This window comes from Pinus tabuliformis, chromosome 3_2 (genome assembly GCF_031772625.1).
Source record: "Pinus tabuliformis cultivar Carrire ecotype Pingquan chromosome 3_2, CPIR1, whole genome shotgun sequence".
NCBI classification, from domain to species: Eukaryota; Viridiplantae; Streptophyta; class Pinopsida; order Pinales; family Pinaceae; genus Pinus; species Pinus tabuliformis.
The window spans coordinates 396500060-396517881 of record NC_142302.1 but is presented as its reverse complement, the minus strand read 5'-3'; positions in this window follow the sequence as shown (position 1 = coordinate 396517881).

Sequence of the window (17822 nt, the reverse complement as noted above, 5' to 3'; positions counted from 1 at the left end):
TAGTTTTCATCTCCTTCTAAATTGAGTTTTGTTCTTGCTATTCCATGTTCTTTGTGGTGTTTTACCCTTTGTAAATCCTATAGTAATTTTATTTCATATAGTTAGAAAACAGTTAGGTAGGTTTCAGAAATCAATAACTATTCCACAAATGTATAAAGGTGGAAAATTTTACTAAGTAAGGTGGATTTTTGGCGAACCAGGCCACTGTATTCCTGATAACATCATTGATTAATGAAACAACCAGAAGTTTCTAGGAGTTGTTACATATAATTTTGTAAGTTTCACTATCATGTGTCATGCAATGTTTTCTTCTTTTCAAGTGTAGTAATGAAGCTGCAGGGTAAAATCCCTTTAAGAGCACTCCTATACTTAAAGTCCTCACTTCCTTTCCAAGTTATAGATAGTAGTTTCTGTGAACGACCAACATATTGTCTATGATTTATTTCTCGTGATCATAATTCCTCTAAGTTATAGATAATAGTTCCCATGAGAGATCAGCATATTGTCTTTAACTTCCCCTTCAAATTTTCCTCATTCATCATTTATATTTAGAAATAAATGGCATTCTGAGATGTTTTAGTGATACATATATTAAGAGTCTAAGGCCAAGTTTTCCAAGTCCTTCATTTGGGAATATAATAAACAATAAGTGATAGCAAATAATATTTACTAATGTCTTAAGGACAATTTCCCTACAACCAGGAAATTGGTTTCTTAAGGAACAACATTAATTGGCGCTATTGTAAAGGAAAGAAGACAAGAACGTTTTTCCCTGGGTTTCAATATTTTCCTCTGGTTGTTCAGTGAGGAGGAAATATTTGGCTATTTTGAATCAAAACAATAACTATGGCTTCAAGAAGGACCCATACAAGATTAGACACTTCACAAAAGAAGGCCCAAGCTTTTTCAGATCCTGAAAGGTTGTTTTCAAGGAGGTCTAGGAAGTCTAGGATCTCAAATATACCAATTCCTGCATTTTCTACATCAAGCAACAACTTATCTAAACATGCATCTGATATAGAGTCATCTTTTTCATCATCTGCATTTCAGGAACCTAGTTGTCAAGACCAATCTTTTGAATCTATTACTTTTCATTTACCTGCTATAATTATTTAACCTCAACCAATAACCACATTACCTCCTTTGCATAGTCCATTTACCTCTCGATCAACTTCCACATCTATTGGTAATCAAAGTTCAGTAAACATGGCAGCACCTACATTTTTAGTGAATAGGTATGCACCTCTTCAACTACCACAACCTTTCAATCAAATTCCACAGGATTACCTTAAAACTCTTCCACGTTTTTCAGGAGAATATGAGCAGACAACAGAGAATCATGTAGTAGAATGTTGTAACTTTGCAGAAAGCCTAAATGTTGAACATTTAGATGTTGTTCTAAGACATTTTGTTCAGTATCTGGATGGAGAACCAAGGAAATGGTTCAAAGGTATTCCCAATAATTATATTCCTTCCTGGGAAGAGATGGAACGTGTGTTTATTCTCACATGGGGAGAAAAAAGAGACCATGGGTATTCATTAACAGAATTTAATGCCATAAGGAAGAAGTCTGATGAAGCTATGGTTGAATTTGCTAGAAGATTTAACAAATTGTACAATAGTCTCCTAGTAGAGATTAAGCGTCCTCCTATTGGTGTGAAAATAACTTTTGCAGGGGATTTTGAATCAAATTTTGGATTTACATCAAGGGAAAGGAGAGCTCCAACCCTTGATTAGATCCAAACAGATGCTTTAGAGATAGAAGCAAATCTGGTGGCTGCAAGAAAAGCACCAGAAACACAGCTTTCCCAAGAAAAGGGAAAGGCAAAGATGGAATCCTCCCAAAGTCAATCATTGGAGGATATGTGTAATATAATTAAAACCAGGTCAGATAAGTTAAATAGGGTAGAGTTAGAGAATAAGATCTCTCAAAGACAAATGCAATATAATAAGAATTTTAATCCCTAATTCAAAAGGCAACCTTTGCAAATTTTGCAAAAGGAAAGGAAAGATCAAAATCAAATTCAAGCACCATTATACATAGAAGCAGATCCTGGTGAAGAACAATCTGAAGATCAAATTTCTACATTATATGCAGTTGATGAAGATGAAATCGACATTGAAGGAGAAGAGTATGTGTATGATGAAGCAGATGCTATTCATAATGAAAATGAAATTAATGAATATTGGAGACAATTTTTTGATTTTATGCAGGATGAACTACAAAAAATATATGACCTGAGATCTAGGAAAAGATCGAGAAATCAAGAAAATGAAGGCGAGCAGCAAGTTTCAACTTCCTCATCAAAGGTGACTCCACAGGAACCTCAGCCTGAAAAACAAGTAAATAAAGGAAAGCAGCAAAAAAATATGAATGGCAAGACACAGATGCTTCGAGGTGAGTCTTCTCAAGATCAAACTAGAAAAATTCACTTGGAGAAACTTGTTTCAATACCTCAAACAATTCCAATGATGAAGAAAGGTGAGGATGAGAATGAAAATATTGCTAAATAGGGTCACCTATTTATTCTTACCAAGGAGTTGGAAAAGGTAAGAATACAGGTTCCCCTTACAAAATTGGCAAAAACACCTACTTATCAAAAGGAGATTGTTGAGTTTATTAATTGAAAAGAAAGTGAGAGTGATACTGTAAATCTGCAGGAAGATAAACCAGTAGTGGTTTTTGGCCCGCATGTATAGGAAGTAGATTCATCAATATCTCCTTTTTATATTTCCCTATTGGTTCATGATTTCCTTCTACATAATTGCATGTTTGATTCGGGGGCTTCACATAATCTTATGCCTTTATTAGTAATTGATCTGATAATCACCCTATGAGTGATCTTAGTTAAGAATTATTAAATGAAGGTATTATAGACTCATGTGTTGGTGTATTTCCATGTTATTTTAGGCAATGGATCGATCAGATTGCAAAATACATAGACACTGGAAAATGGAAAATAGCAGAAAAACACAGTAAGAAAATACAAGAACAGAAGAAATTAATAAGGAGTTCACCCTATCCTCCAGGGCTACATCTCTGATCTAGCTCTCAGTGGTGGCCTTCTTTTACTGTGTCTTCAAAGAAGAGAATTACAATGGGGAGCTCAATCTAAGTCTCCCTAAACAGAATTGCTTGGCAGGGTGGTTCTTGGATTCCCCAAGCCACTAGAATGCACAGACTCTTTTCCTTACCAGCTCTTTGACCTCTCTGGCCTTAAGGGGAGGAGACCAATGTGGTGCTCAGTTCCAGACAAATCCTCTCAGGGATTGTTCGATGTTGTATTATGCTGCAGGTCAGCTCGGCTCTCTATCTTTCTTCTTCTTTCTTTACTGTCTTCTTCACTTTTGCTTTCTCTGTCTTTGTTTCCTTCTTTTTCTCTGTATATGTTTTGTTCTCTTTGTTCATGGCTTTAAAGCCAATTGGCCTCATGACCATTCAATTTCCTTTTTGCCTCTGTTGGATCAACTACTGCTGTTCGCTTAGAATCCCTTGTCTCTACATCATGGTCATCGGCTCACAGCGAGTGGCCACTTGTCTTCCAACGAACTACGCCAGCTTTTTCCTTGTCAGTTTGATTCTTTAGTTACATTGGTAAATGACTCGTCCACCACCTCAGTGTCAAATAAGACCTCAAATTCTTACATATCGCGGCTTAATCCCTCGTCAATTCTAGTTTCTCCATCAGGCGCGTTATCAGCCGTTAGATCTAGAGCCCCCAGATCTGACGCCATTCGCTCATTTCACGTAGTTGACTTGCTCGACTATTAGCATACAATGAGCAGTGGTTTTCTCTCTCCTCCACCTACCACACATCCGGCGCTGAGTGGAATCACTCCTTTTTCGCCAAATCTTCTTACCGCTCAAGGGTGCCCCCGATAAATACTATCGGTTTTGGAGCGCGGGTCCCGCCTTTAGCCTTTAACCTTTTCCCCATGGTTTTCCTGGCTCCCATGCAACTAAGTGCTCAAGGCCTCTCCTTCTCGAGGGGTTTTGCCTAGCAATGCATGATTATTGATCCGGGCTTCCCTGGGGCTAGTTTCGCCTCCTGCGCAATCTCCATGGGCCTCGGTCAATGTGCTTTGACCGAGGTCCTCATCGTTCCACGTTGGCTACCAACTACCACTTTTCAGAGGTTTTTTTGATCGCTCCATGCTCTTTGAATTTGAAGTTTTGTCCTGATTTGATACAGTCATGGTTCTTTGATTTTTCTTCATGGATCCAATTCGAATCACGACCTTCCAACTGAAAAGCTTTTGGACCATCAAAAGTTGGTTTTCAAGCATCGACTAAGTGAGGGTACTGTCGTCTCACTTGTCCAATTTCAATCCACTTTGTGCTGTTCAGCTTTGAACCCTTGAGCCCAATCCTGAGGTACTCAACATCTCCCCTACATGTTGTCCTCACCTTCCTATCCAACACTGTGTCTTCCTGTAATTCATTAATATATTTAGGTAGCAGGTCATCAATAGAAGGCAATTGAATCTGCTCTTCAGGATCCTCAATCATTGAAGGTTCAAACAATCTCAAGCAATCTGCATTTACGACTGAGTAGATGTGCATGTAAGCTTGTAGATCAAGGAAAAAAGAATTTTCACCAATCTTCTCAAGTATCTTGAAGGGTCCATACTTGATAGGCTTTAGCTTCTTACCTTCTCCTTGCATCCTGTCCTTACTGATATACAGCTAGACTTAGTCACCAACTTGAAAACTATGCTCCATCCGATGCTTGTCATGCCTAGCCTTGTATTTGGCTTGGCTCTTTTCCAGCTATTCCTATACTGCCTGGTGGATGTCCTGGATTTGTTCAATGAACCTAGTTTCCTTGTACACATCACTATGTCCCTCAACTATGGTATCTTTACCAAAGACAAAATCCAAAGGGACCTTGGTGTGAAACCAAAACATGTCTCAAAAGGAGATCTCTATGTAGAAGAATGTTTGGCTCTATTGTAAGCATGCTGCACATAACACAAATGTTCATCCCAAAGCTTAGGATGTTTGCTGCAATATCCTCTGAGTAACTAGATCACTGTCCTGTTAGCTACTTCTGTCTGGCCATCAGTTTGTGGATGAAAAGCTGTGATTTTCTTTAGTTTGGTGTCCATTAGTTCCCACAGACTTGACCAAAAATTCCCCACAAATTAGTTGTCTTGATCAGATGCAATAGAAGTGGGTAATCCAAAATGAACCCATACATGTTCAAAGAACAGTTTTGCAGTTTGTTTAGCTGTAATCTGTTTATTACAAGGTATCGAAATACACATTTTGTTTAACCTATCCACAACAACATATAGATAATCATGATCTTTTCTAGATTTAGGTAGTCCCCCAACGAAATCCATGGAAACACTTTCCCAAGGGTGAGAAGGTACTGGTAATGGAGTGTACAAGCCTAGTTTTCTATTGCTGGGCTTGCTTTTAGCACACATAGTACACCCTCTTACATATCTAGAAACTGTCTCATTCATTTTTGGAAAATAACAAAATCTTTGTAGCTGTGCAACTTCTTTACTTACGCCAAAGTGACCTGATATCAAAGAAGTGTGTGCTTCCCTAATTATCTTTATTCTCTCAGTTTGTGGAATGTAGAGTTTTCTCACAATGGTATAAGAGTTAGTCCATTACATGATAATCCAATTCTTCTATTCTTTTTCTTTGACTCAAAGTTGCATATACATCTCTAAAGTCTATATCTTGAGCATATTGTTCAATGTAGCTTTCATGTAGCATAGAATTATGCTTAAGTATAGTAGATGCATTTATAATGGGCCTAGATAACATGTTTGCAACTTTGTTATGTATGCTCTTTTCATATCTGATGACTAAATGAAACTGTTGTACAAAACCCATCCATCTGTAATGTCATGATTACTGCAACTTGGTTTGGGAGTGTAGATATTGAAGTGGTTGATGATCAGTATGTATTACTATCTCTTTGCCCATTAAGTAATGTTTCCACTTTTTCACACTCTGAACTAATGCATACAATTCTTTATCATATGTAGGATAGTTAACTACTGCAGGATTAAAAGTCTCAAAATGATAACATATGGGTTTACTGTGCTAGGTCAACACTACTCCCATGGCATCTAGCATCTATTTAAATCTCGAATGGTCATTTTAGATCAGGCAGTGCTAGTACAAGTGTTGTACTAATATTTTCTTTCAAGGTGTTGAAGGCTTTCTGATGTTTGCCTCCCCATTAAAACACCTTGTTCAATCTCGTTAAAGCATGTAAGGGAGCTATAGTTGAGGAAAAGTTAGAAATGAACTTCCTCCAATACTGTGCTGCTCCTAAGAAGCTTCTAACTTCTGTAGCAGATTTGGGTTTAGGCTAGTTTACAATGACTTCCACCTTAGAGGGATCTATCTTCAATTCACCAACCCCTACTATATGACCCAAATAATTCAGAGATGTTTTGCCAAATTCACATTTTTAGAGTTTAACATAAAGTTTTTCTCTTTTCAAAACATCTACTATCTGCTTAACATGCTTTAAGTGTTCTTCCCACGTTTTACTAAAAATCAGAATGTCATCCAGATACACAATAACAAAATCATCAAGAAAAGGTCTGAGTACATCATTCATTAATCTCATTAAAGTAGGAGGAGCATTAGTTAAGCCAAAAGGGATAACCAGCCACTCATACAATCCCTACTTTGTTTTGAAAGCAGTCTTCCATGCATCTTGTTTTGCCACTCTGACCTAATGGTATCCACTATGCAAGTCTAGCTTGGTGAAATAAACAACTTCCTTCAATTGATCTAAAAGATCATCTATGCGAGGAAGGGGATAATGATTTTTGATTGTTATCTTATTCAGTGCTCGGTAGTCAATGCACATTCTCCACGAGCCATCTTTCTTTCTCACCAAAACGATTGGTGACCCACATGATGATGTGCTAGGCCTGATGAACCCATTCTCGAGCAACTCCTGCACCTGCTTCTTGATTTCAACATTCTCTAAAGTAGACAAGATGTACATTCCAATGTTAGGCAATGGAGCATCTTGCTGCAAAATAATATCATGTATTATTTCCCTTCCGGGTGGCAGACCTTTAGGTTCTTGAAACAAGATATCATACTCTGAAACAACCTTTTCTATTTTAGCTTGTTGTTTAGCATTACAACCCTCAAATACATTGGTTTTATCAGGTTTCTTTTCCTTTACAACCATTAGTAAGAATTGTTTGCATGAATTTATCATTGTTTTCATCTGCCTTGAGTTTACGAGAGTATAATTATTCTTGAGCTTATGAGCTCTTACAAAGTATTCGATTCCATCTTTAACAAGTAGATATTTGTTCTCAGCTCTATAGAAAATAGCTTTTCTATCATACAAGTAAGGACTTCCTAAAAAAATTCCGCATATATCCAAAGGAATTATGTCTAACTCAACCTCATCTACAAATGCTGACCCAAAAGAAAACTTGAGTTTGCACTGTCTAGTCACTTGTAGTTGTGCTTTATCATTCAACCATCCTAATGGGTATGGTTTCTTGTGAGGTGTAGTTGCTAATCCCAATTTCTTTCCAATTGCTTCTAAAATTAAATTTACTTGTGAGCCACTATCAAATAAAGTATCAATCTTTTGATATTTGGAAACAACTCGAATATGGAAAAGTGTCTTTTTCTCTCTTTTTCTTCATCAATAACAGATTGAGCAGAATTACTAGTAGATGCCTCAGAATCCTTACCTTTTATACGTGTGGCTGCAATGGTAATTTCATCTGCCGATTCTGACCCCAAATCTTTCTGAATAGTTGCAACCGTCTTCTTCTTCTTGCCCTCGAACTTTTAGGCCTTAGCTCTTGATGCGGAATCCAATAATGCTCATCATCATGCCCATCCTTTTTACAGTGAGTGCATGAAGATTTGCTTTTCTGTGTAGTGTTAGCCTTCCTCACTTTCCACTTATGCTTTCTTTTCTCCTTGCTCTTTCTTACAGTGGGTTGGGATGGTCCCCCAACTTCTAGATTTCCATTCTTTCCTATAGCTTCTAGATGAGTAGCTTGTACATATACCTCATCTATACTAGTGGGATTAAGCATGAGGATGGTATGCCTCATGTAGCTTTGTAGACCACCAATATACTTCAAAAAAATCTCTAGTGAGTCTAATGAGATTCCTAGAATCAATGCTCTCTTTCTAAATTCTTGAGTATACCCTTGCACACTTTTCCCTTTCAACTGCCGAAGAGTTTTCCAACTCATCATGGCTTGTTGCATGTAGGCCAATGGATAGAACTTCTTTTTTATTGCAGAAACAAATTCACTCCAAACAGAGATGGTCTTACCATATCTTTTCATGTCATCTTGGGTTTTTCCTTCCCACCAAACCAAGGCAGTGTCTCCTAGGCGTAGGCTTGCTAGCTGAATATTTCTCTCGTCTAAGTCGATGTTCTGTACTCTGCAATAAACATCAATTTGTCTAATCCAGTTGTCCAACTTCTTTGCATTTAACTCTCCATCATATATAGGAAAATCAAATTTAACATCTAGCTTGATTAAAGATGCTAGGCAACTTTCTATGAATTGAGGGTCTGGCCCCACAGAACCTTCCTCTGACATTGTCTTCCAAGGATAGACTCTCCCAATTTTAGGATTAGTTTTGACCAACTCTCCTTCTCCTAATTTGAGCTTTGATCTAGAGAGCATTCAACAGCTAAACCAACACAAGCTTGTCTAAGCTTACAGCCATAGGCTCTGATACCACTTGATCTGATAATCACCCTATGAGTGATCTCAGTTAAGAATTATTAATTGAAGGTATTATAGACTCATGTGCTGGTGTATGTTCATGTTATTTTAGGCAACGGATCGATCAGATTGCAAAATACACAGACACTGGAAAATGGAAAACAACAGAGAAACACAATAGACAAATACAAGAACACAACAAATTAATAAGGAGTTCACCCTATCCTCCAGGGCTACATCTCCGGTCCAGCTCTCAGTGGTGCTATTATTTTATTGTGTCTTCAAAGCAAAGAATTACAATGGGGAGCTCAATCTGAGTCTCCTGAAATAGAATTTCTTGGCAAGGTGGTTCTTGGATTCCCCAAGCCACTAGAGTGCACAGACTCTTTTCCTTACCGGCTCTTTGACCTCTCTAGCCTTAAGGGGAGGAGCCTAATGTGGTGCTCAGTTCCCAACAGATCCTCTCAAGGATTGTTCGATGCTGCCTTCTGCTGCAGGTCAGGTCGACTCTCTATCATTCTGCTTCTCGCTTTACTATCTTCTTCACTTTTTATTTCTCTGTCTTTGTTTCCTTCCTTTTCTCTGTATATGTTCTATTCTATCTATTCATGGCTTTGAAGCCAATTGGCCTCACAACCATTCAATTTCATTTCTGCCTCTGTCAGATCACTTGCTGTTGTTTGCTTGGAATCCCTTGTATCTACATTATGGTCATCAGCTCACAGCGAGTGGCCACTTGTCTTCCAATGAACTGCGCCAGCTTTTTCCTCATCGGTTCAATTCTTTGGTTACATCGGGAAATGACTCTTCTACCACCTCTGTGTCAAATCAGACCTCAAACTCTTACATATCGTGGCTTAATCCCCCATCAATTCCAGTTTCTCCATCGGGCACATTCTCAACCGTTAGATCTGGAGCCCCCAAATCCGACACCATTTGCTCGTTTCGCGTGGTTGACTTGCTCGACTATTAGCGCGCGATGAGTGGCAATTTTCTCTCTCCTCTGCCTGCCACACGTCAGGTGCTAAGTGGAATCGCTCCTTTTTCGCCAAATCTGCTTACTGCCCAAACGTACCCCCAATAAATACCACTAGTTTTGGAGCACGGGTCCTGCCTTTAGCCTTTAACCTTTTCCCCATCATTTTCCTGGCTCCCATGCGACTGAGCGCTTGGGGCCTCTCCTTCTTGAGGGGTTTTTCCCAGTGATGCGCTAATTGTGCATCAGAAACTACCTCCTTTTCCCAATCCAGACTTCCCAGGGGCTAGCTTCACCTCTTGTGCACTGTCCATGTGCTTCAGTCAGCGCGGTTTAACCGAGGTCCTTGTCGTTCGACGCTGGCTACCGACTGCCACTGTTCAGAGGTTTTTATGATCACTGCATGCTCTTTGAATTTGAAGTTTTGTGCTCATTTGATACAGTCATGGTTCTCTGATTTTTCTTCATGGATCCAATTTAGATCAGTAATGAAGCAACTAAATCTACAATTGACCACCTTACAGGTGTTTGTATTCTTTTCACTCAAAGAAGGTCAAGTTTTTGGGTTTATTAAGGATCTGGCAGTGTCATTAGCCCAAATTCTAGCTAGAAGCTTGGTCATGGATGTTGTAGTAACAGATATCCCTACTAGATTTGGAATGCTTTTATCTAGGTCCCGGGGGTCTAAATTTGGAGGTGTTTTGAAGTTAGGTTTTACATATGCTTTTATACCATTTTTTGGTCGGGAGAAGAGGAGATTGTATAGAGAAACTAGGATTGTAAAAACAATAACAAAAAATGGAGCAAGCAACTCACCTCTATATAGTCAGGAGAAGGATGATTTCGCTTGTTTCATATTGCATGATAATGAAGAGCTGGCTGAAGATAATCAGAAGCAGCTTGCTTCAGCCAATGTAATTACAAAGTTGCAAACAGAAGAAGTGTGGAAATGTTTCTTTGACGAAGCTTACTCCAAGGAAGGAATAGGTGCTGGTTTTCTTCTAATTGCACCTGGAGGTAATTTGTTTCCTTTTTCTTTCAAATTAGAGTTCAAGGCAACTAACAACATGGCAGAATATGAGTCCTTGATTATTGCACTACAAACAACCAAACAGATGGGAGTCAAATCAATTTCTGCTTTTGGAGATTCAAAGCTAATTATTAAGTAGATAAAAGATCACTACCAAACAAAGCATCCTAGACTCCGAGCATACATAAATGAGGTATGGGATTTGACTAAAAACTTCTTTGAAGCTTTTAACATTCAATTCATTCCAAGAGATGAAAATAGATTGGCAGATTCATTGGCTGTGGCTGCTAGCACTTTCAAGCCTCCTATTAATCCAAGATTAAGATATGAGGTAGTAATGAGACACAAACCTTTTGTTCCTGATAATGTTAAGAACTAGAAAGTTTTTGAAGATGACTAGAAAATTAAGGAGTTTTTGACTATGGTTGAAGAGCTCCAAGGCATAGAAATTGACAAAGATGAAGAAGAGACAACAATAGATGCAGAAGCCAGTGGTTTAAAAGATTCAATAGTAAATCAGAAGATCTTTCAATTGAAAGATAGTTTTCTGCCAAAGGGACTTGTTCCTCTCGAAAGGCTCTTTAATCCTAATGATGTGGCTGTGGGCTCAGGGAAAATCTCACAAGATGAACATATTTAGGATCGTAACATTGGAACTCAGGAGAATCCTAGGTTGGTCAAATTATATGCTGGAGTTTCACTTAATTTTCAAGAAAGATATATTAAACTTTTCAAGAATTATGTTGATGTCCTTGCATGGTCCTATGAAGATCTTAAGACCTATGATGTAAATATCATTCAGCATAAGTTTAATTTGAAGGAGGGGGTTAAACCCTACAAACAAAAGCTTAGGAAGATAAATCCTCTACTTCTACCATTAATTGAAAAGGAGGTCAAGAAGTTGCTCGATGCTAAAATCATAGTCCCACTTAGGTATTCTAGTTGGGTGGCTAATCTGGTACCTGTGAGAAAGAAAAATGGAGAAATAAGGTTGTGTGTTGATTTCAAAAATCTAAATAGAGCTTCTTTGAAAGATAATTATCCTTTGCCTAAAATGGATCATGTGTTACAAAAGGTAACATGATCTTTTAGAATGTCAATGCTAGATGGATTTTCTGGTTATAACCAGGTGGCTGTGGACAAGGAGGATCAGAAGAAAACATCGTTCACAACTCCCTGGGGAACATTTATGTATGCCAAAATGCCTTTCGGATTGATGAATGTAGGAGCTGCAATTCAAAGGGCTATGGACATTTCTTTTGTTGGTGATAAGTTTGTAGTAATATACTTGGATGATATTATTGTTTTCTCTATGTCTGATGAGGAACATCTAGACCATTTGAAAAGGACTTTTGATAAATGTAGAATAATTGGACTTTCTTTAAATCCCAAGAAATCCATTTTTGCTCTAGAAGAAGGAAAACTATTGGGTCACATTGTTTCTAGAGGAGTGAAGATAGATCCAGTGAGAGTACAAGCTGTGTAGAAAATACCATTTCCCAGAAGTAAAAAGGATATTCAAAGGTTTTTGGGAAAGATAAACTTCCTGAGAAGATTTGCATCCAATTATGCAGAAATCCTAAAAGAAATCACTAATATGTTGAAGAAGTAGAATGAAGTGTGCTAGACCAAGGAAGCTAAAGAATCATTTTCCAGGATTAAAGAGGCATTGCAGATAGCTCCAATCTTAGTCAGCCCTGATTATTAGAACCCTTTCCAAGTTTTTTCGTTCACATCACCAAGTTCAATAGCTGTTGTCTTACTGCAAAAGAATGATGAGAAGAGAGAGAAGCCAGTTTCATTCTTCAGTAAGATCCTTAGGGATTCTGAATTGAAATATAATATTCTTGAGAAGCAGGTGTGTGCCTTGGTAAAATCCCTGAAATATTTTAGAACTTATGTGCTACAGTCCCAAATCATTGCTTATGTGCCAAATGTTGCGGTGAAAGATGTACTATTACAGGGAGATGTAGAAGGTAGGAGAGGAAAGTGGATTGCCAAGATCCAAGAACATGATTTGGACATAAAACCCACAAAGTTGGTAAAAGGACAAGGGCTCACAAAAATGTTAACAAAATCAAACTTTCAGGCATTGGGAATTAAATCGTTGGAACCTATAGATGAGAAAGCAGCTGAAGAAAATGAAGGAGAGCAAGATCCAAGAATGAAGATCAGGTATAAATTTTTATGTTTAGAATGGTATAAACATATAATTCGTTATTTCTGCTTTCTTTCTTATCCTCAATCCTTAGACAGAACAAAGTATAGGGCACTAAAGATCAAGACATAGCCATATGCGATTGTAGAAGGCAGATTGTACTGGAAGGATCCTGCTGGAATTCTATTACTATGTCTAATAGAAGATGAATTTACAGAAACAATCAAAGATTGTCATGACGGATTTTATGGAGGACATCATAGATGGAAATTAACTGCACATAAGATCCTTCAGGCTGGATTTTATTGGCCTACCTTATTTGGTGATACCTGTAAGTTTGTTAGAAGTAGTCAAAAATGTCATCTTTTTGTTGAGAAGAAGAGATTAGCTCCTTTACCTTTAATTCCAGTCTTCATAGAGGAGACATTTAGACAATGGGGATTGGAATTTGTTGGAGAAATTGATCCACCTTCAAGCAGATGACACAGATGGGTTCCCGCAGTGACAGATTACTTCACCAAATGGGTAGAGGAAATTCCTACTAAGAGAGAAAATGATCAGATAGTGATGAAATTCCTGGAAGAGAATATTTTTAACAGATTTGGATGTCCCGTTAAAATTATAATAGACAACGCTCAAGTCTTCAATTCAAGTAAGTTAATTGCTTTTTGTCAAAAGTATAATTTTATTTTGTCCCATTCAATAGCTTAACATCCTTAGGGAAATGGATTAGCTGAATCTACTAATAAGAATTTGATGAAGATCCTAAATAAAACCATTGCAGAAAATCAAAGAGATTGGGATTCTAAGTTAAAGTTTTCTTTGTGGGCTGCTAGAGTTACTACAAGAAGATCCATAGGGAAATCACCTTTTGAATTAGTATACATAACTCACGCTCTATTTCCAAGTCAACTTGTGAAACCAATGATTGCGAGGATTCAGGATGCAAAAGAAGAGAAAAATGCTTTGGTAAGAAGAATGAACAAAGAAATGGAGCTTAGCGAAAATAGGGACAAGGTAAGAGACAACTTGATTATGTATCAATCCAAGATGAAAAATATTTTTGATAGAAAAGCCAGGGAAATTGACTTTAAAGTTGCAAACTTAGTATTGAGATGGCATACTACAAGAGAGGATAAGGGTAAGCATGGGAAGTTTGATCCTCTCTTGTATGGTCATTTTAGAATTTCTGAAGTGAGATCCAATAATACCTTCATCGTTGAAAATCTTGATGGTGAGACTCTACAACTACCTATTAATGGGATATATTTAAAACACTACTTCTAGTTCTAAAGAATAAGCATCATTTCATTGTGAATACTAGAGCGAAGCCATTCTACAAATGCCATAGTATTTCAGTTTATGCAGAGCAATATATGACTGCATGCCCGAGGTGAAGGCACTAACCTGTGGTTCTTAGTGCTTCCGTGGCAAAAGCACTATCCCCAGGTGGAGCCAGATGTTGTAACATGCATTTTTTATTGTGTATAACTTTCATTTTTTGAAAATACTTAAAAAAAAGGGAGACAAAGCAAAAGGAAGGAGCAATAATGATATATCGGAAGCTAATGGTTATATGGGTATATATATATATATATATATATATATCTCTATATATATATATATATATATATATATATATATATATATATATATAACGCAAAGCATAACCATACCAGATTTACAAAGAGACATGTGTTAAAGTAATTTTGAAAAGAAAATTGAAAAGAGATAATACAAGTATATCAGAAATTAAAGTACAAAGGAAATGAACGAAAAGATCAAATCTTCAAGAAAACAAGTGTTAAAACATTAACAGCGGATTCGAAATATTATATGTTGCATTTAAAAGTTTGGCGGGTCCGCAATATGGATGGTTGGCACCATGGATAAGCACCGATTGCGATTAGCGATTGGGTTCCGGACCCGAAAATTTATATGCCATATTTTATAACATTGGCGGGTCCGAAATAATATAAAACTCTTATATTATATACATATGACCCTGTCGATTGCGACTTGTGATGGTGGACCTGAAATGCATATAGATTATGTTTTGTAAACCGGCAGGTCCGCATTATTGCATAAATTCTTAATATATATGAAGGTGGCTATGACGATTGCAATAGGTGTAAGCCAAACTTGAAAGATATATACACCATAGTTTAAAGTTCCGTCAGGTCCGCCACACCACAATGCCTTGAACGATAAGAAGCGTTGATTGCGGCTTGATATAGTGGACTCGAAATATTATATATCATGTTGTAAAGTTCCGGCGGGTCCGCTATATTGAAAATTCTTCATATGCGTTATGATTATGAATTTTTAATATATTTCTATTATAAAGGGATTATAAAGAAATAAGCACCGATTGTGATTTATAAGGGGAAGCCAATGTAACGCTAAATAGGTGGATGCGATAAGTTTATTAAAACATGTTAATCCCTTTTCAGTTCTGCTTTGCCTATTTTGCATTAGTTTTGTTGTGTAAATAGGAAAATTAGTGTTAAAGTGAAATTTAAAGAAGAAGGTAGTGGGTCGAATTTCTTGCTGTTTTATCCAGTCGAAATGTGCCTCATACATGCATAAACTAGGTTATGCACAAATCAAACACATTTTTGTTACGATCAAAGAAGATTGATTACCATTGAGGCACCTCAGAGGAATTCAACAACGGATTAAGTAGAGCGAGCCAATATTTATCATCTCCTTCTAAATTCATTTTTTTCTTGCTATTCCATGTTCTTTGAGGTTTTTTGCCCTTTGTAAATCCTGTAGTAATTTTATTTCATATAGTTAGAAAACAGTTAAGTAGGTTTCAGAAATCAATAACTGTTCCACAAACGTATAAAGGTGGAAAATTTTACTGAGTAAGGGTTGGATTTTTGGAGAACCAAGCCACTATATTCCTGATAACATCATTGATTAATGAAACAACTAGAAGTTTCCAGGAGTTGTTACATATAATTTTGTAAGTTTCACTATCATGTGTCATGCAATGTTTTCTTCTTTTTAATTGTAGTAATGAAGCTGCAGTGTAAAATCCCTTAAAGAGTGCTCTTACACTTAAAGTCCTCACTCCCTTTCCAAGTTATAGATAGTAGTTTCTGTGAAAGACCAGCATATTGTCGATGATTTCTTTCTCATGATCATAATTCCTCTAAGTTATAGTAATATTTCCTATGAGAGATTAGCATATTGTATTTAACTTCCCCTTCAAACTTTCCTCATTCATCATTTATATTTAGCAACAAATGGCATTGTGAGATGTTCTGGTCATACATGTATTAAGAGTCTAAGGCCAAGTTTTCCAAGTCCTTCATTTGGGAATATAATAAACAATAAGTGACAGTAAATATTCTTTATTAATGTCTTAAGCACAATTTCCCTACAACCAGGAAATTGGTTTCTTAATGAACAACAAAAGATATAGATGCCCATATTCATCACATAAGGCACAAGGAAAGTTTGTATGTAAACCATTTTTCGTCCTTTGTTTTGGTTATTTTCCCCTAGTACTGGGATTTGGTTGTTGGGGGTTACCCTCCTAACCATAGTTGGAATTTTATTTTCATTTTATTTTATTTATACCATTATTTTTCTATGTTGTGGGATTGATCAATTTCAATTGATGTTGATTTGGAAAAGCTTCTAGAAAAACTACTCGGACTTCTTGTTGATCCTAGAACACAACAATATTTCCTTATATGGGGTCTTGGAAATGTCATACAAGTTGTCCTATGGAGGGTTCTCATATGAGGAATAGGATGAAAACATGTCATTACTATAACATTCATGGTCTTAGGAGGGGTCATGCATATTTGAAGGGGAATGCATATTGTGATATGGTATTTGGACCCGATAATAATAGTGATAGGTCCTCCTTGCCATTGATAGGGAATTTGTTACAATCTTGGCATGATGGGATGAATGTAGTTTGCATGGCCATCTTAAAAATTTTGGGGTTTTTTTGGTCCATTTTTTGGCCTCTTTTTGGGTATTTTAAATTTAATCAATTATAAAAAATGCTATTGCAATAAATTATGAGCACAATATATTGTTGGGTGAGTAGGAATAATTTTACATAAGGGTGTGAAATGATATGAAAGCACCAAGCCTAAAAAACTTAGAATCATTTTAACATGATTATGCAATTGGAGCTTCCAAGAGTTTCGATAATACAACATGATTCCATTATAAGAAACTAGTGAAGGTTGAAAAGAGTGTTATAACTAGCATTGTTAAAGGTATGTTCTAGAGTGTTTCGCAATGTTTTGCTACCATTTTTCAAAATTTCCTCCATGTGCAATCATATCCCATGATCACCACTTTAGATAGATTCCCTATAAGATGCACACTATGCTAATTTTGTTAATGTGAATCTAGGAAATATAGATTTTCAACAATGAAACCATGGGAGAAAGACCTCATAAGAGTTGGGTGACATAAGGAAGTCCCATAGGAACAACTATATATCTACCACAAACCCTTCATAGGAATCCTTACCTTGGCTTTTTGGAACACTAAACATGGAAGATTTAAAATTCCCTAAAAAGACAACTTCTGTGTTTCATAATGTAGAATGAGAGAGGGGTTATATGGATTCTTGCTCATAATTTCATAACTAAGCTAAAATTTTATTTTTCAGATCTTGCAATGGAGGATTTTAATCTATCAACTTTGGAGTTTCGTTTGTAGATTTTCTAGTTAGGGTGGTGGCCCTACTATGTTGGCATTAGTTATGATTGTGTGGATTTGAAGTCAAGAATTATAAAATCGAAGAATTTTAAGATAGGGACATCATGTAGAAATTGTGTAAGATAAAACCAAAAATTTAAAATGAAAATTAATCCTAAAAAAGTGAAAAGATATGGATATGATAAATCCTGATTTTCTTTACTAAATTCCTTAATGTTGGTTCAGAATCTAAACTAAAATATTGAATATCTAAGCTA